Raw genomic sequence first — 20191 nt, 5'->3', positions numbered from 1 at the left:
TTGAATCCGGTGCCATTAAGTTGAGTGTAACCTTTGCCATTGGATCTGTTGGGAGCGTGGCTGGTCCTGACAGCCCTGGCTGTCCACAGAGGCTGAGCGGAGAGATACTTTGGAGGAGCTATACATAAGTGTGCAGCCTATTCATAATTATGTATTTTTTTCTCTAAGGCACTCTTGTCTGTGTGATACATATTATTTGAAACGTATTTCTGTTCTGGAATAACCTCTGACTTGGTGTCCTGAACGAACGTGACTTTTCTGTACTCGAGCAGGTAGGAGGGGCCACGTCTCAACTGGTGGTATCAGTAATCTAAAATAAAATGTGGTATTTTATAATTGTTCTTGAATGATAAAGATATGTAAATTATTAGTTGATTTGTAGGATACAATTAGACATACTTGTCTAGGGACTGTTTTTGCCTGGGAATTTACAGCCTTCGACTGCAGCCCACATGTTTATTTTTAACCCTTCCGAGCTGCTGAGACCTGCAGGCAGTTTGGCTGCTGCGGGTTAACCAGGTGCTGCATCCCTGCATCCAGGTGGTGCAAAGCCACGCTGGACCGTAGGACGAGAAAGCGAGCTTCTGGGGAGGACTAGGGTTCATTGCTCAGTGTTAACCAGATCAATCCTACCGCAAGGAAGGGAGGTTACCACTCTCTGCTTTTTCAGTAAATCTGACATACATCAGGAAATTATTCGCAAAGGTTAAAAATACTATGAGTTGAGGCCACAATACTAGGCCACGGTTTGAGTCTTAATGTTAAATCGACTTGGATTTTTAGTCATAGGCAAATCATTACTACTAGTTAACATGTTTTATTTAATTTATTTTTTTGTATTTTTCTAAAGAAAGGATTAAACCCAAGAAAAATGTTATGAGTTTATGGCAGTCCATATAAATAAACTGTAACCAATTTACTCGAATAACCCGTAATGGTGTGTAAATACTGACTTTATGTAAATATAGAAACATGTAATTTAACATAGGCATTATTGCGAGACTGGATGGTCCAGGAGCTGGCACTTTGCCAGCCCCTGCAGGTTCACTGGGTCCAATGCAGCCTGTTTTGGTTAGCGAACAACAGGTTCTGTTCAGTCACTTGTGTAAAATGAGTTATTCCTGTTTGTTTTCTGGTGGGGGATGGGCAAAACCATCGTCACCTGGGTGCTGCTTAGCTCCCTTGCCAAGGCATGAAGGGGTATGGATGCCCTCCTGCTCCTTATGTGATCCTGCTAAAACAGGGCTGGAGAGAGCTGACACGGCAAAGCAGGGAGGCTTGCAGTGCCGCTCCTCCTGTGCTGTGGACAAACAGAAGTCTTCATTTTCTAGTGCTGTCCATCTGGCACCTTTCTTGAGCACTAAAATTCACTTGAAGAAAAATCTGAGGGAAAAACAAAAGAACAATTGGTGTTATTTACTTGATATTCTGTAATGGTGTGTAAATACATACAGAATTCTGTAATTTGTATAAATACATTGCTATAGAATTTTGAAAATTGGTATTATTTGCTTGATGTCCCTTCAGAGCATTTTCTTATAACCGTACACATGTGTAATAATGGGATTGCAAAAAGATGTCCTTTCTTATTCCTAGAAAGGGTGTGAAAAAATTCCAGGAAGACCAAAACTATCAATATTTTCTATGTCTTTTTTTGATAAATTGGAAAAAAGAAGCGGGATATCTTTTTGGCAAGGATTGCATTAGCATTTCACCTGAAGCACGTCTGTCTGGGCAAGCAACATGGGCAAAAGGGTGATGGAGATCCAGAGCGTTGTTATTGTATGGGCTGGTTTTGAGCCGCATCTGGTAACATGTCAGGCAGCGCTCCCAGACTTAAGTGCGGTGGATGAAACCTTGCAGAGCTGGGCAGTACAGAGAGTGGAAAGAGAGAAATCACAGGAAAATTGTCTTAAATTGTCACCAATCAGTGCAGAACTTAAACTGCCTGCCAACTGGAAGGAAAAAAAGACGCCTTTCATAAATGACTGGGTGTAACATGTGGAGGCTGGAGATGGGACTCTCTGGTGTAAAAAGACAAGCATTGCTGTTGTCCCCCTGGAAAAAAGATAAATGTGTGTTTAATGAACACACAAATAGGAGGAAGTTGAAGAGACTGCTTTCAAGACAGTCTCTAAGTTTCTTTGGAGACAGAATATGGCAGGAGGTAAGAGAAGATGCATCGGCAGCATGTCTTTCAGGGTCCCTCGCCTCGTCTTCTTAGCTTATGCTGTGCTCTGCATACTCTTAAGTTGAGTAAAGAAGTGAATATAAGGTCCAGCTCTGTTACGCATGATTATAGGAGTAGAAATAGATGTGCTGTGAGCCATGCTGAATACCTTTTTGTGTGATCTCCTGTCCCAGCTAATGAATTCTCACAAGGTCCCTGTGAGGTACATTAGCAAACATGGAGACGGGGATATGGGCAGGCTCCTTACAACTGCAGTTTGTTTTGCAGAAATATGAGGTTCTGGGTTCTTTAAAATTTTCATGAAATCTTGGAAACTCAGCCCCTGCTCATGTGTCTGTGTGTATGTAGGCAGCCGTATTTGGAGTAGACAGTCTGGGGGAAGAAGTAACCAAGAAAGTTGTCCTCAATATTTTTTTCCACATGGCATATAGTTTCCTAATCTGAGAATAGAAACCAGAAGACTTCTGTTTGCCAGGCTTTTACCTCTGCTCTTGAACTGTTAGAGCTCTCCATGTGCTGCTCACAGGCCAATTCTGTCCTGCCTTGGTGTTATCTTTCACCTTACCGTAACACTACAAGGTGGTTTTGCTATCCGGCCCCTAAATAAGTACCAGTAGTATAACCTCATCTCCTTTTGTCAAGAAGCTGGACTGGCTTGCTCTGGCGTTTGCTGCTGAACAGTTTGGCATTGTGAAGTGAGCAAGGCATGGCTAATTAGCATCTTAAATTTAGGATTTATAAAATTTAGCCATCAAAGATAAGAAAGACAATTAGTGATTAAAACCAAAGAAATGCTATTGCACAAGGTGTCATGTCAGCTCAGTTGTATGCTTGACATGAAGTTCGAAAGCAGAAGATTTTTTTTAATGGTCAGGAAATTTAAAATGAGAGTAATAATCAAGTTCTACCTGCAAAGGAGTTTATAAAAACCCAGTCTTGTTGCCTTTTCCCCCAATGGTTATATATCTTTAATAGCTTGTGTGCATTTTCTTCTACCTGATGATATTGGAAAAGACTCTTTTACTTTTCATTCATTATTTCTGAAGTCCAGCTGTCTTTGTATAATTTTTCAGAGCTCTTCTGGTCTGAACACTGGGGCAGGAAAGTCGCCACGTGATCCTGGGTTAGGACAGAGGATCACGTGCGTTACAAACATGCTGCTGTTGTGCTCCGAGTGGCTGGTACAGTCCATAGGATGACCTTGTGTTATTGTAGCTATCACACAGAGGGCTACAACATTATTTATTCCTTAATACATTGTATGCTGTTGTTTTCATTGGAGAGATCTTTTCAAATGATCCTCAAGTCATGTAGGCTTTATTAAACCTGTATCTGTCTCTTGAACACATGCTCGCAAATATCCTGTCATGGAAAGCAGTGTATAATAGTAGAATTTAAGTCCATATTGCTTAGTGATGCAGAGGGGTTCCACCTCATAGCAAAAAAAAAAAAGAAAAAAAAAATCCCTTTTTCTTTAGGTTGAGGGAAGTTATTTTTATGTGCAATACTCACAAGTAGCAACTGCAGCATAGTCAAAAGAATTCTGGAATTAGACTGAACTGTCAACATGTTTCTCACATTTCTGTTTTCTTGAGAAATCACAGACCATCAAATTATGCTGATATGCAAAATATGCCCTGTAGATTTTTTTTTTTTCTCCCATGTCCAGAGGGCTTGGATTTATGTATATCTTACTGTTGGAGGCAGTAAGTCTAGGTGAAAAGAGCATTTCTGTAATGTTGTAACTCATTCATTTTATTGACAACCTCCCCCCTCCCCTCACAAAGTGTAGCTTTAATTAAAATTATTATTATTCCTACCCTTGTTGAGAGAGTAAATGTAAACATTGAAACAGTGTCTTGAAATATTCCCTCACAGCTGTGCTCTTGAATGCATACTTCTTTCTTTTATATTTCTTATGTAATATATTTTCTGTTGCTTTTTAGAAACCTTTATGCTTGTTATGAATGTCCTACACACATTGACTTAGTTGCAGCCAAACTATGTGCCTCTGTCTTCTTTGGTTAAACCAATTTTCTCTTTCTGGTCCTCTTATGTTTTGGCAGGCAAGGCGGTAACTTCTCAGCTAGGACTCTTATTTTTTCTTTTCTCTTCTTCCTGCCACAATCAGTCTTTTTCATTTGTGGACTGTAGTTAGTTTCACAAACCTTCACAAATAACCTCCATGATAAGACTGTGAGTCCCATCTTTTCATTCCAGGGAAGCAGAAGACTTGCTGGTAACCATGCTCTGTGCATTTTCATCCTTGAGACATTGTTTGGTTTGACTCCAGATGGAATCAGTGCTCGTATCTTACTCTTCAGCATGATTTGGGTCTTCATCTCCCCTGTGTTCCTAACAGGATCATTAGAAGGTTGTTCCATATATAATATCAGTTTATTCAGATGTGGCATATCCATTTCCATTTCTCCCTTTACAGAGTGTTCTGTGTAAGCCCTTGTTTCTTATCCATTAAGATCAGTTAATATCTAAAGTCCATCATAGACATCACCTGATTAGCTTGAAATCTCTTCATCAGCCACTTTGTATTAATTTGTGTTCACAATTCATTTAATCATAATGATTTGACATGTGTGTTAAAGATGCAAAGTTTGGTTGCCAATCACTTTTGTTGTAAGACCTGAACAGTATTCCGAAGAATGAAAGTCACATACATGTCCCCAGTTCCAGTAAGGGTATTTTCCTCACTGGCACCAGTCCACCCTGCTGTCCTTCAGGGGAAAGCAGTTCTTTTGGCCTCCTCAAAGTGCATGTAAATCACTCCAAATGGCCTGCTGTATCACCTCCTCTCCTGTATTAGCTCTTTTCCTTTTTATTCTCTCACAACCTCTCATGAACCTCAAACGGTTTTTTAGCTGCTTCTTCCTATCACCTTAGTCTTCCTAATATAATTTTGTGGTATTTGGGTGTTGAGGCAGATACTGTCAATGAAACTTGTATTTTGTAATTGCTGTGGTTGGGTCCAGTGTACTCTCATTTCTAATCAGGCCAGTCTTTATCCAGTAAAAAAACTGGAAGAAACAGTGAAGGAAAAGAAAACTACATGATGTTACCCCTTATCTCAAGTGGGTGCGAAGGAGAGCTAATGTGAACTTGCTCATGCTAAGATCCCTCTTAAGAGATGTCCATACTCTTAATTGTCTTTCTGGGGTTCTGTAATGTCCCATTATTTTCCAAGTGCCATTCTCTGCCATCCTATCAAAAGCTTTTTTCAATATCTATAAAGTTCGCATACAATGAACTCCCTGAATGCTCTGCTAAGGGACTGTTCTCACGTACTGCCATGGCCACAGACAATTTCTGTTTCTTGAGATCAGCCTGCTCTTTTCCAAACCAAATGTCTCCTGCTTGTTTCAAACTCTGTAACAGTGTTCCTGCCAGGCTGCTGCTTGGTATAGAAAGGAAGATGCTGTCTCTTGTTTCTTGTACTACACAAGGGGTTTCCTCAGAAAAAGACCACCTTTGTTGTTCCAGGACCACATGAAGGAATTCATATTCAGCTTCAGTAGAATTTGCACCTCTTATCTTTCCCACCCCGGCCCATATTCCATGCACTTAATTAATGTTTCCATTTTTATGGCTTTATTATCTATCTGAAAACTGCACTGCTGATGTATGCCAGAAAGCTGTTCTGAGCAGACTAGTGTTTTCCTCCTGGACTGTTTTTGTATTGGTACATACACACACAGGTACACTGCATCTTCACCCAAGGATGGCTAGAAGCATCTCATAGCCTTCCTTCTCTTTAAGACAAACAGAAGTGCTTGGTTAGATTAAGGTAGGAAACTCCATCCCAGGAGTATCTCCACTCTCCTGCAGCAGCGTCATGGAAAACAGGCAAAGTTCTTGTCTCAGTGGTCAGTAACTCTCTTCACTATATAAACTTGGTGGCTGTGATGTTAAAAAAAAATCTAGATGAAAAACAGGCTTGAGAGTACATGCAAACCACTTTATTTCCAGTTCCTCTCTTCCATTACTTACATAACCAATTAAAAATCAGCTGAGATACTCTTGAGCTGAAATTTTTAATTCCAAGCCGTGTTACTTGTAGTCATAGTTTCAGTTGTGATAATAGTCAGGTAACTGCTCCACAGCTTATGAAGCAACGTGCAGCTGAACGCCCATTTCTTTCTTGATGGAAAATGTGATTTGTTCACAGAAACATAGTCTTGGAGATCATATTCAGCTGTTACATGGGTATGTGGAGCCTCTAATGCACGGTAAAAGTGCTTACTACCCACCTGCTACAGATGCACATTAAACCTTCCCCTCAGCTGCCAGTCGCCCAGCTGCGAGGTTGAACTTCCACCGGGGCAAAGTGCTTGCTCAGACAGGCTGAGGCACTTGTCTGCACCACAGGGAAAGCCTCTCTGAAACAGGGGTAGCCATGTCCCCGTGGAGAGGAGAGAGAGGCAGCAAAGAGAGAAGTGGAGAAAGCAGGGGTCATCTAAGAAGGGGAAGGTCCTGGGTTTGCCAGGGGAAAACTAGCGCAGGCTGGAAACAGGGAGAGACACATACAGAACACAGAAATACAATTTTTTCTATTCTTTCTTCCTGCTTTGCCTGTGTGCTGCTCCTTTTCCCCCAAGCACACCCTCTCTTCTTCACTTTCCAGCTATCATGAGTGGTAGTTGAAGTAATTGGTGCTTCTTAGCAACTTTAGAAGATCATGCATTACACGCCTTTAATGAGTGATCCATCTCAAGGGTTTGTTTCATAATTCAAGTGGCACTAAAAAGGTTCAGACCATAGAAGAGGGTTTGGTTTGCAAGCAGTCCTGCCTTGCTGCGGTTAGGGGGCCCTTCCTCCATATACTGAGGTCTGTAACAGCCTCACCATGGACATAAGCGGGTGCTGCAGACCCTGATGTGACGAGGTGTGTGCTGGGCTGTGGGGGTGACAACGAAGGTGGCTGCTGAGCAGGGGCCATGCCTAGTGTCAGGAGACATCTGTGCTCCTTCTTTGCAAAATCCCCAGGTGGCCACAGGCAGCTACTGAAGGTGCAGGCAATTTATTCTGAATTTATCTTCACATAAATGAGTTTAGAGCTAAGCCCTAGCTTGGAGGAAATGAAAACCTGTATGATCAGTATAACTGGTGCAACTAAGGAATCAGGCTTAATAGTGAGAGAAGGTAGGATAGACTTGAAGTTCTCCTTTCTTCCATAATGCTGCTTGTCACAGACATGAATCAATGTTTTTTGTAGAGGTGTTCCTCTTGCTAGGGTCATGCTCATTCACTGCTTGGTCTTTAACAGCCAGTTGAGACGTATTATTGGGGCTATAGCCTGCTGTAGAAATAAATACGTAGCATGAAACCAACATTGTGAAGATCACATAGGGTGAAAATAACATGAAAATAAGATACGGTTAGTTCTAGATTGGCCTGAACCAAAAATCTAATATCTGAAGCAAGACATCTTGGTAACTTCAGGCTTCTTCTGCCACTGCTGTCCCCAGGACCTGCTGCTTGTCTCTGTGAGCAGCAGCAGGCAGCAGGCAGGGTATACAGTGCCCCATGGGGCACTCACCCTGCCCTTGACTCACCCCTCCTGGTGTGCTCTGGGTGAGGGCTCTTACAGGAGGGATGCTGTGGCCCTCTGCTTCAGAGGAACAAAGGACCAGGTCTTCCAGCCTCCATGCACTCAAGCAGTGGCGCTGGTGGGTAGGACCAAAGCCATTTCAATGCTGGCATCAATGTCCCTGAGCTCTCTCTCAGCAAAAGCTCCCTGGATTTCAGAATTAACATCCAGTATAAAAATGGGGGGTTCTCCTAGAGTTAAGATTTGATTAAGATAAATGGGAAAATTTATGGCTCACAGTGTTATTTTTTCAAGCTATCAGGCATGTTCCTGGATCAATGAGTTTTTTTCCTCTTTTCTTTCTATTTTACCCTTCCTAGTAAAAACCAGCCAAACAGCAGCTTTCCATGACCTGTCTCTGCCTCTTCTCCTTTCCACTCTCAAACTGAAAATTTGTGTCTGCAGGTAATTAGGGTGGACAGGGCTTTAATCATGTCCATAAGGCTAATGCCTAAATTAGGGCCTTCAAAGACTAACAGAAATCCATTGCAGCACGGTTCTTCTAGGAACAAGGCAGGAGATGCAAGATTAAGGAAAAAAGCTGGCACTTTGACTTGCTTCTGCTTCCCAAATGGGCAGAAAGATTCCTTTTATAATCTCTCCAAACACTGACCGTCAAGCGTCTTATCACCTGCAGTGGTAACTGAATATTGAGCTGGAAGCAAAATGCTTCTGTTTTCACCTGTTCCTTATCAGAGATAATTGTTATGCTGCTGGGAAATATCAGAAGCACAGAGCTTGTCACCTGTTATGTTTTATAGAAGATCCAGACAACAAATTAATCTTTCTTAAATCAATCCTCCTGCCCAAAGCAAATAAAGAAACTACCCTTAGACCTCAGCTGAAAACTTGCATTTTCTGGTATTGTTTCCTCATCAGGAGCTACAGTTTACATGATCTTGTAGTACTCCCTATCCCTCTGTTCACCTCCTGTAAGAGTAGGCAATTCTTCATCTATTGAACCTTACATTGCTGCTCATGCTCTGACCATGAAGTTTCATGCTGCTGTTCCTGCCTGGCTAAAAGGTGTGTGCTCTCCATTACGTAGGCAAAGACGTTACTCATCCAAACAGAACGGCTCCTGTTGAGATGCACAAGAACCTTCTTCTTCCCTTTCCCCAACATCCAAAGAAAGCCTGGGCCAAGAGTCTGACATTTAAACTGGTGGAAATACAAACTAACTCTGCTGAGGTAACAGCAGGATAAATCAAACTCAAAGACTGAGATTGGCTCAGCATCTTCTACACAGCTTGGCTGAACTGGCAGTATTTTAACAGCTCACCTGCAGCTGTTCTTGGGAAGCAAAGTCACAGCGCAGCCACTGAACTGCCCCACGTGAATGCACTTGAAAATAGCAGATTGTCACCCTGCCTAAATAGGCTATGGCTCTTTTTGCAGCAACAGAGCTGAAGGGCCCCTGATCTCTCATGGGGAACATTTGTTTTGATAGGAATCTTACGTATATCAGACTATGAGATTTTGAGCTGATGTTGCCCCCGAATTGCTTTGAAAAATCACAGGGAACCACATGCAATTGCTTGCTCCATTTTACTTCGAGGAGGAAGGATTGGGGATTTTGCACTAGTCCCTGGTTTTGGGAAGACCTGGATAGAAGCACCTCCAAAAACCACATGAAAACACACAGGTAGTTCCCACTTTGCAGCTAATGAGTAATACAGGAGTTTCAGAAATAACCTGCACAAACCAAATCATTGTAAGGGGACAGTAGTTGATAAGCCAATACCTGAACGCATGTTGTAATTTTGGGAGGCAGCTGTTTAAAATTGCAACCACACAGCCTATATTTGACTATATGCTTAATGAAAACATGAAAAAATATTCTATGCTTAATGAAAACATAGCAGAATATTGAATTTCTGAAGCTAAACAAAAGAAATCTAAAAAATTCATCCTAAACTGCTGTATTGAAATAAAGAAGCACTGGTAAGAGTTATTGCCCTTTCAAAGTTTTGGCTTTAAAGTTTTTTCTAATTTTTGGGGGCTAAGCATTCAGCACTGAAACTTACAGATCCATAAAAAACAGCTCGCTCGCTCCTGAACTCTTTAAGTCATTGGAAAATTCACTTAAACAGCAACCAGAAAAATGAATAGCTACTTAGTGAGCTGAAGCGGAAGGGTCGGAACGGTAGCTATTTTATTTACACAGTCTTGGAAGCCCCTTGGCTTCTCCTTGGTTTATTTTCTGCTCCCATCTTGGCTCAGGTCTCCTTGTCCCTGTCCTTCAGGTAGCTGCAGGATGTTCCTCTGCCCTTGCAGGTCATTGTTATAACTATCTTGGTAACTCTCCAGGTTAGACCCTCTCCAGTTTCTAGATAACTCTCTGTATGCATGTGGTGCAAAACTGAGCACAACATTTCCCCGTACACCCTAATTTTTTGCACTGCAGACATGCCCGGTCTCCTTTATTAAAAACAAGGGGCCTCCAATGAGCCAAGTCCCTTTCATACCACGAGATGCAATTATTGAACCCTCATCCTATTCCTTGTTCCTGCTTTTCCTGCTTTAAAGCATTGGATTAGAGCATCGTCCAGTTATTTAAGCATATGAAAAAGTGGAGACCTGCTAGAAGTGCTTGGTTGACAGGACTAAATCTCTGCACTCGCTGCAGACTGTGGTGCAGAAGAGTGCATTCTTCCCAGTTCCTTTGGAGCAAAGTGACCTTCAGCAGCAAAATCCTTTCTCTGAAAACAAAAAAACCCATTCATTTGGAATATTAATTAATCTGCAGTTAGCAGGCTTAGTTTTAATTTGTGTTCATGACAACACATATCTGAGGAGAAGCAGTTGAAAAAGGGTTCATACTTACCGTGGAAACTGGTCCAGGGGAATTTTAGGGGAATTTTTCCATTTTGTTTCATGTGCGTTGGTTTTACTGGAGTTTTTGAACTGCCAGTTTTTGGACTGACCTGTCTGAATTGCATGAAAAGGTAGCTGAAAAGCAAAGCACAGAGAAATAGATCAAAATATAACTTCCTTTCATGTGACATTTATTGCTTTGGTGCTACAGAAACTCACTCACACCACATTGCAGCTAGTGGGAAGGCAGTAGCTGCGAGCCCTGGTGCGTGGCACCGAGGTGGGCAGCGCTGCTGTTCTCAGAGCCTGCCTGTGTGAAACAGGCTCAGCGGTATGCAGGGAAGCCTGAAGCTTGAGGCCAGCACAGAAAGTGGTCCTCAACACCCAGCCCCCCGGATGAGTAGTGCCTGAGGGGCTGGAGGAGCACAGAGGCAGAACTGGCAGCTCCTGCGGTGGGGATGCAGCTGGGGCATCTTGGGGGGCACTGGGAAGGGTCCCGCAGACTTGGAGATGGGCTTCACCTCATCTCCTGCTCAGGACACCCTTTGCTTGCCCTTCTTTTTGCTGCCAAAAAATAGCTACCGAGGCTGATGATTCAGCCCTGAAAGTCAAACATTATGACAGCTGCCAGGCATAACACTGGGTCTTGTCTAATGCGCTGGGTTTGATTTTCTTTGACTGCTGCTGCAGTGAGTAAGCAAAAGCGGAGCTCCTGACCCCAAGAAAGACCAGCAGCGTGAGTCAGGATTCGGCTAAGCAAGTTCCCTGCTGTTAGGTAGTTGCCGTTCTGTAAACTCAGCTTCCTTGCCTGCTGGGACAGAAAAAGAGGTGAATTAAGCAAACTGTACAGTTCTGCTGCTGTAGATGCTGGGTGTTTTCACCATTTCTCATCCTTCCCAAAGACATTTTTCTCCTCTCTAATTTCTGGTGTTCTAACTAAGACAGATAGATACTCAACAGGCAGCACTGCTCCTGACCAGGCATGGCTTATCAAGCAACCTGAGCGAGCTCGGCCATTGTTTAGTTTTGTTGATTAGGCCAGGCACTGTCATAATTTTCTGTCTCAGACAGCAGTGACCACCCGACCAGGCTTTAGCAAATAAAATACCACAAATACATTCTGAAAAATGTGAACATAATACTCATGAAGGACTATTAATGTGTGCAGAAACTATGCAAGCTGCAAATACACCTTCGTCCTGACCTACAACATTCCTCTTACTTTAGTCCTAATGGAGACAGCCAATTATGGTTTTATGATATAGATTACGGGTGAGCGCCTGTTGCTGTTTGTGCCAATCAGAGTTTTGCTGTTGGCTTCAGCAGGGTCTGAGTTTCTCTTTTTTGTATCTAAAAAGAGGGAAGCTATACAAGTTACTCTACCAAATAATTTCATTATAAATATACACAAAGGTCACTGTTATTTCAGACCGGTGCATATTTTTTTTGAACTTGACACACTATATCTGAAAACATGTACCACAGATGTGAAAAAATACTTCTTAGAACATTGTGCAACAACTAGGATTATTTCTTACTGGATTTTTTAACATTTTAAACCCTCTAAAATGAAAAGATTCTATCTCAGAGGCATAGGAGTCCTCGTTTGCTAGCAGTGGAAGAACAATAGTAACCAAAATCTTCAGTGAGCAAACTTCAGCTCAGCTAGACAGTTCAAGAAGAGAGTCCTGTGTGGAAAATATATTTTGGATATGTAACATTTGGACAATATTTAAGTTAGACATTTTCAGTAAGACTGGAATCTGAGCTCATAGAAGGTCATGCATGCTCTGTCATTTTACATACCTTTTTCTTCCACAGGGGACAAAACAAGATGGAGAAATTTAGAGGGGGATTTTGGGAGTTCCTGTGACCCAGAAGGAGGTCTAAAGGACTGAGCTGCAAAATGTTGACTTGTTTTGTCATTCTTATTATGGCAGACCAGAAAGAGCAAATCTGTGAGTTACTGTCTGATGCAACATTATTTTAAAACTGGAGGAAACAGAAGGTGGCATTTTCCCCTCACAGGCCGAACGGTTACGTTAAGGTGGGAACCATCTGAACCTGGCAGCAGTGTATCTGATGTGTCCTACTTTGATGTCATTTCAGTTGCAAAAAAGGAAATGCAGGGAGCTAATTCCTGCACATCTGGAGTCTGAGATACACGAAGGGCTCAGTGCTACAAACAGTTCATTCCTTCCAGCTCCATACTGAGTTTGATTTCTCTTCTTATATTTTCCATTTGACAGTATCTTCCTACTTATTGTTGGCATAGGTATGCTATTTCCTGCATGGGATCATCAAGTTTTACCCCTGTTCACCTACAGCCTCCAGCTAGATGGATAGAAAGATGGGCATCTGGGGGTGAGAGTTCCCCTGCCTCATCCTGATAGGAATCATCCTTCACCCAGCGCTAACAACGCTGTGAGAGATCCCCCAGGGCAAGAGTAGCACTATGACTTTCCTGAAGCTATTCACCCCTTACTTGTTTGACCTTTCCAATGCAAATGTTCCCCCTAGAGTATCTGGCCCCAAACCACCAGTAACACTTATGCTTTCAGGAGAAGTGGCTGCAGGTCACTGTTTCTAAGAACACCACACTCACAAATTCCTAGAACACTTTTGCTCTGTGTAAGTAAGCTGGGAACATTGTTTTGCTAGACTGAGTATGTGAATGACAGCCCGGTGCCCATCTACTCAAGTCCTCTGGAATGTGAATAGATTTCCAGCACGGGGCTGAAGACTTCTGTTTGTTAACTTAGTGGAAACCACTTGGCACAGGAACATGTTCAAATCATGATGCAGGCGTTTGAAATTAATACAAAGCACTCTTGCCAGCTGGGGATCCAGCTGCTGAAAGGACCCATGAAACCAAACTTGTTTTTTTCAGGTTTGTTCACTAGAAAAGGTTATAGAAAGTCAGTGCTGCAGATTTTTCATTCCTGCCCTGTCAAAACTGATCCTGAAAGTTATCTGTCCTGATGTACCAAAATATTCCTAGCCCAGACAGGTTATGCAATTGCTGAGCCTCAAAATGCAGGAGATATCTAATTAATCAAAATAATTTCTCACCATTTTTGCCATGTTAAGTTGTGTCAAGTACAACAGTTTCCCGGAATTTAGAGAGATGAATGTTCAGAAGGCTGCTATGTTTCCTTTCTCTCCAAACCTAAGTGGCTTCACTGAGACCCTGTTGCAGGCAGAACCTGCCTGTGCAAAGGGTCACTGAAGTGCAGGCATGGCAAGAGCTTTCCTGTTCAGCTTCCTTCAGGCTCACAGTAACCTGTGCTTTTGTGCTTGGCTGGCATAGGGACACAAAAAAGGACAAATAGGAACCTCCCTAATTTAGGTTTTGTGAACTATTAATTTTTATAACAGTAAAATTCAGCACCATGTAAAATCTATTTTAATGTGTTCCCTTCCTTTTTTAAGAGCAGACACTTTAAAGTAGGACTACTCCCAGGTCCCTTAATGCTCTCAGCTCCCGTTCTCAGTTTAACCCAACTTTAGCTGCCACAGCAGCTACTGGAGCTGATGACTGACCACAACATTTCTAGTTCTCAGAGTTTCAGAGTGCAGCCTGGAAAATGTATTGAGAGCTGAATGAAGCTTGGAGGAGAAAGTATGATGATGCTGGAGCAGCATGAGGGTAAAATCTAGTAGTTCATGAACCACTGGCCGTAATGAATCCATTTTCTCCCTAAAGGAAAAGGATTTCATTTTGCATCAACATACTTACAGCTGATCAGAGATTTTCAAGGTTTCCAAAGATCTGTTTTTTTGCTTTAAATTTCAAACAGAAGTGCATGTAATTCCGTAAGTTTTTAGGTAACCAATAGAATTTTATATGCGAGCTTCAGTGTTATGAATCATGGTCTCTCAGAAAGCTTTTTTTTTAAATAAAATTCAACTACAAAGAAGTGTTACAGATAGATTTTTATTTTTTTAACTAGCTCTAAAAATAACTTCATACACAAGTGAATTGATTTTATTATAATTTGAAAAGGAAAGAGAAGCCCAGTGTAGGAATGGCATTCTGGTGGGGCTGGCCAGATGAGAAATTAAGGTTACAGAACTAAGAGTAAGAAAATTATCTGCTCCTTTCTTCTTCTCACTGTCTTACTCTCTGGCTGCCTGAGACTAGGGAATTGGAATAAAATGAGAAACCTGTCAATCTGCAGGGTGTCCTATACTTGACATTGGTTAAGACTGGAGAAGGTTATCTGCAGTGCTGAATGAGCCGAGTGGGATAATGAAGGGTATGAACATCTGAGCATTTTATATCCTGCTGTTCTCCACAAATGGGTTTCAGGATAACTTTGGGGAGAACCCAGGGTTGTCTTTGTGCCTAAGCATGTCAGAAGCTGCTGCAGTGGCTTGTAGGCATTTTTTCTAAGTGTTTCTAAGCAGCTACATAAAGGAACAAGGCAAGAAATCATCCTGGCGGGGGAAATGGGGTAGAAGTCCCTCTGCCACCGGTGTCAGCTGTGGGTTAGGACAAGCCCTGTGACAAAAAGGGGTTCAGCTGAGCAACCTCTGTGCTGCTGCTCCTCTTCTTTGGACACACTTTCCCCTATCTCCCCAGCACTCTTTCATAAATGGTTACAGAAAGGAAACTAAGACTCGTATATGCTTCTGCAGCCTCAGCTCAGTCTGGTGTTATACATCATTCCCTTGTTGCTTATGTGCTGAACTGTCAGTGTAAGCAGTAGGTTGTTTTTATATTTAGAAAGTAATGTATTAGCTGAGTGGCAGTTAGTCTGGCACATGGTTTGCTATCTTTCTTTGTCCAGCTTTGTGTGATTTAATTTTAGGAGGCAGCAATTTCCACCTTCAAAAGAACATCTCGGCAATGTTTCCTCCAATTCCCATTTGTCAGAGGTTTTTATTGAAGAAAAGATTCCTGCTTGTTTTGTACAGCTTTCCCAGTACAAGCTTCCTTCATTGCCTCTAATCATGTCAGATTGAGTCTAGGGAAGCTGACACAGCATCCAGTGTGTCGGGCTGTACCCAGCCCTTTGCCACACTGAAGTATCGAGAACTTCATTAGAGCTCCAGTAAATGCAGCCAAAAGCCACCAGGAAAATGGAGGCGAACAATACAATACAGATAATTTTTTTAAAATTGATAACCTGGGAGAAACCTCATTGCTCCCAGTGGGTGTAACAAGGTACAATTCAAGCTTAACCTGAGAATGAAGTGGCTTTTGCCTTACAGATTGCTAAAGCACCAGGAGCTGCCCAAGGGGCTTAATGTTCCTATTGGGCTGGTGGGAAGGGGCTGCCCAGGAAGCTGACGTTGGGCAAACTTGTGTGGTGGCAGCTGCCTGTGTGGGACAAGGAATGGAAACTGGAGGGGAGTGGGTAGGGAAGGAGGCAAGGGCTGCGGGTGAGCAGGGAAGTCTTTGAGGGACTGGGGCAAGACACGCTTCGGGGTCCCTTGGGGGATGGGAAAATCACTGGGTCAGTGAGCAAAGAAACCATCTCCTGAGGTCTGAGTGCTGCTGGGTTCAGGGCAGCAGGGCTCTATGTACAGTCTTTAAATAAACAGGATTACAACAGAAAATTAAAGAAATCCTTGTTTGCGTCATTCTCTTCCCAATGGAAACAACATGTAGGACACCGAAGTTTGGCTGCTTACTCAAGTTGCAAACAGTCTGGGTACTAAAGAACAGCGGAGGGAAAGGGGATATTCATAGATGGCAAATTCTTTAGAAATGGGGTGTGAAGCAGAAATAATTGGTGAAACTACAGGAGAGGAAGGGGGATTTTTTCCAGTAACTGTTAACCATAAAGTAAAATTTAAAATTATCCCTGTACCTTTTGTACACAGAGGAGGGCTGGGACCAAGCTAGTGGCAGAGGATATTCCAGTTAGGCAATTTTCAAACCAGAGATACAATTGTTGTGGAGACATTTGTAAATCTGTAACAAGAAATGGTGTTCATAAATAATCAGTTCAGCCTTCAATCAGAGCATATTCATTTCCAAAATTAAATATGTGGCCTTTCACAGTGAGAGTCGAGCTGGCACTGTCATCAGGGAGAACAATGGGGCTTTTGGAAATAACTTTCTCGCATGCATGTGGGCGTAGGTCCCGAGGATGCACACCTCGGGACAGCTCCGTCCGCTGTGCCGGGCGTTGCAGAGGAGGCAGCAGCGGGGTCTGCACTCTGCCAGACCTGGATGGGTTTCCCCATGCAGCAGCAAAGCACAGCAGAGAGCTGCAGTGCAGCACAGAGAAGGCTGCACCACCCAGGGAGAGAGCAAGCACAGGGAATAACGCAACCGCGAGTAACCCGGCTGACTTACACTCACTATGCCTGGCACCCATTTCATTTTTGCCCTCTGTGGGGCATTTTTGCCCATACTGTGGCGAGTTAAAATACTGCCATCCTGATGTGCTGGATATGCTGAGCCTGCCATGGGGGGGTGAGATGCTGCAAGCCGGGCTGGACCACTAGCACTTCCCAGAAAGGTGGTAGCTGACAGCAGGCAGCAGTGCCAAGTGTTTTTTCTCAGCCTTTAATAAAACTGTGAGATTCCTTTTACAGCTGTGCAGTCCTGGAGAAGCTGGAGGCTTGCATGGATTTACACAATGGTGGAGTTTGTCCCTGGGCGTGTAGGAGGGGGGGACTGTTAGCATTCTTGTACAAAGAATATGACCAGAGACAGCTGGCAACCTATTTCTGGTACTCACCGCTTCAGTTTCTCAGATGACATCTGAGAGCACCTACCAGCATTTAATTCTCATTAGTACATTCTCGACAATTTTTGTAGTTTGCATGATGTGTGAATTCTGCGCCTCTTTTCCTTTGCTACGCCTTAGGAAAAAAATCGTCATAGAAGACACCCATCCAACTGTTTCCTCCAGCCATGTAATTCCCATTGCTGTGTGCTTTGATTTGCACGCAGCCATCACTGCCTTTAAATAGACAGTGTAAAGATTACTCCACCCTCCCCTTCCTTTGTTTCTCTGCTCTAAACATAAAGAATTGAGGAATGAGCCAAAAACTGCCTCTTATGCCACAGTATATAAAGGATTTGTGGCAGCAGTCAATAAACTAAAACATCTTGAATGCTATGATTTAAAGTAGTATAATAAGGGATGTCTGGAGTTTACCAATATATGATCCAGGGGAAAAAATAGGAGGGAGGTGGCTCATGCTGTCTGCTTTAGGCTATGTCAGGCTTCAAACTGAGGTGCAATTCAGTCTGTTTCAGGCAGGTACCTCCAGGGCATGTCTGAAGTGAGATGGACACCCTTTCTGGAGAACAGCCCTGCTTTGGAGAAAAGGATGGAGACAGCAGTCTCTGCCAGCTTTCTGAGGACGAGGAGGAGGGGAGGAGGGACTGGGCTAATGGATGATATCCCCGGTGGTTTCTATCTGCAGTGAGATGGAGGAAGGCAGTTCATCCTGATGATGAAAGGTCATGTAACCGTGCTGGGGAGGAAGAAATAGAAAGTCCCCCAGATTGAGGGGGAGGAGAATGTTCAGGCGGGCGGTGAACAACTGGGAGCTGGATGGAGGCAGCTATCTAAAAAGGGACCGAATGTATAACCAGTGCGTGATGGCTATCTGGCTTTCAGAAATGATTAGTTTTTCTCTCCAGCTTACGCTGTTCTTTGTGAGGACTGCACTTTCTCTGCTTCTGCTTCTTCCATTTTACGCTTTCAGTTTAGGCTTTCCATAAATTCATCTTTAATCTTGGAAAAGAGAGAGGAAGAATTAATTTCAATTCAAATGTGAGCTTGGGAGTGAAAGAGGATTTGTGCAAATCTTAAATCTCCAGATCTAGCTAGAGTTTTCCATTTTTCAGCAGTTTCCTATACTGATTCTGCCTTGAGGCTGAAGTCCTCTCATCTTGGGCACAAAGATGGGAACAAACGGGACAGTATCACACATTAATCCAACCTTGAAGAGGGACCCCTGGTAGCATGACCCTTCATAAGGTAAAGATACATGTTGCTATCAAACAGTACAGTGAGTTTCTTAGATTTTAGTGAATGTTTTTGGTCTCTGACTAAAAAGAAGAAAGGAGATGAGTTGTTCTTACAGCAGAGAAGCATTAAGGAAATAATGTCCATTCTGGTTGGTATAAAAATGGATTTAAAACCATAAAAAATCACTCTGGTACATGGCAAGAAGAAAAGCAAGCTGACCTCATGTCTATCAAGTTTTTCTCCTACTTCCGTCCTCTAAGGTTGACCATCACTGCAAAGGAGACCCGGCCTACGCTGTAGGAGTGGAAGATGCTTTTAGACCTTTTCTGGCAAGTATGTGCCCTTTGCAGCAGCTTTGGCTATCCCAGAGCTGCCCAGCTCTGCTGCAGCACCAAACAAGGCTGGCGGCTGAGGACTTCAGAGCTGTGCGCAGGGACCCCTCTCCTCTGTCAGACACGTCGCATGGGGTGGGTTCTTGTGTCTCCTCTGGCATCCGTGGCGGGGATCTTGGGCTGCTGTGCAAGGATTCCGGCTCAGCCTCCTCTCCTACAGGCATGCTTTCCCCACCTGCTCCTGGACTCCTCTGTGTGGGAGTGTGTTTGGGGGGAATTCCCGGGCTCTGAAACAACATTGCAAAACTCTTCACACTTTGGCTAAAACGGTTCTAGTTTCCTCTTTCCCTATTTTTCAGCAAATAAAGAGAGAAGTGGTGAAGCACTGTCACCTAACAAGCAGCAGGAGCAGCACCTGTCCAGGTGTCGATGCTTATGGGGTGCAGCGCCTGCAGCAGTGCAGAACCCGGTACCTGGGAGCTCTGCAGGGAAACTCCTGCCATTTGGCTCTGCCCTGGCAGGGGATGAATGATGTGAAGGCATTTTGGGATGCGCGGGCCGGACATGGAAGGGAGCAAAGGGCCCGAGGCAGCAAATGGGGAGCTGCTGCTGCAGGAGCAGCAGGGCTGTGGCGCAGCTCGGTGCTGGCAGGACCCAAACCAGAGAGTGGGCACTGAGAGCACCGGCGGGACGCTCATCTTCAGTGCCTTGCCCTGGGCTGTCCTTAGGGCTGGGTTGCATACTGTGCTGTCTTTTTACAGATCTTTCTACAGCGCAGGATAATGGCCTCTATTTCTGGTCACTAGAAGACTTGTGCGTGGCTTGGAAAGGAGCCTCAATGCGGGCCAGAGCACAGAGTTCACAGGCGTTTCAGCAGTTGCCTTAGGATATGTTGTTGTATGACACCTGATCCAGCCCCCTTAAAGGGCTTTGTGCACAGCTGGACTCTCCCCAGGGGCTCACCCCCCCCCTACCCCCACCCCTTTGAGACTCAGCCCTTTGGCAGTGCCTTTGCTGGGAACCACTGTGTGTTGCTCGGAACCAGAGTGTGTTGCTCGGAGGGGAAAAGTAGGTTCCAGGTCCCGGCGTGAGCCCCGGTGCCGTATGTGCTGAATTCCTCCTTTCGGAGAAGACATGATGCAAGGCCATATGCGGATGTCAGTGTCGTTTGCATGACAAGGCTCTGTAATGCATTTCTGCATTGCTTACACCCACCCTGTGTTTAAGCCCCAGACTGCATACATGCTATGTATGATGTGTATCTTATGCTGGTTTGGCGTCCAACCACATATAGTTATTTTTGCAC

The sequence above is a fragment of the Pelecanus crispus genome, chromosome 1 (assembly GCF_030463565.1).
Source record: "Pelecanus crispus isolate bPelCri1 chromosome 1, bPelCri1.pri, whole genome shotgun sequence".
NCBI lineage: Eukaryota > Metazoa > Chordata > Aves > Pelecaniformes > Pelecanidae > Pelecanus > Pelecanus crispus.
This window is presented reverse-complemented; position numbering follows the sequence as displayed.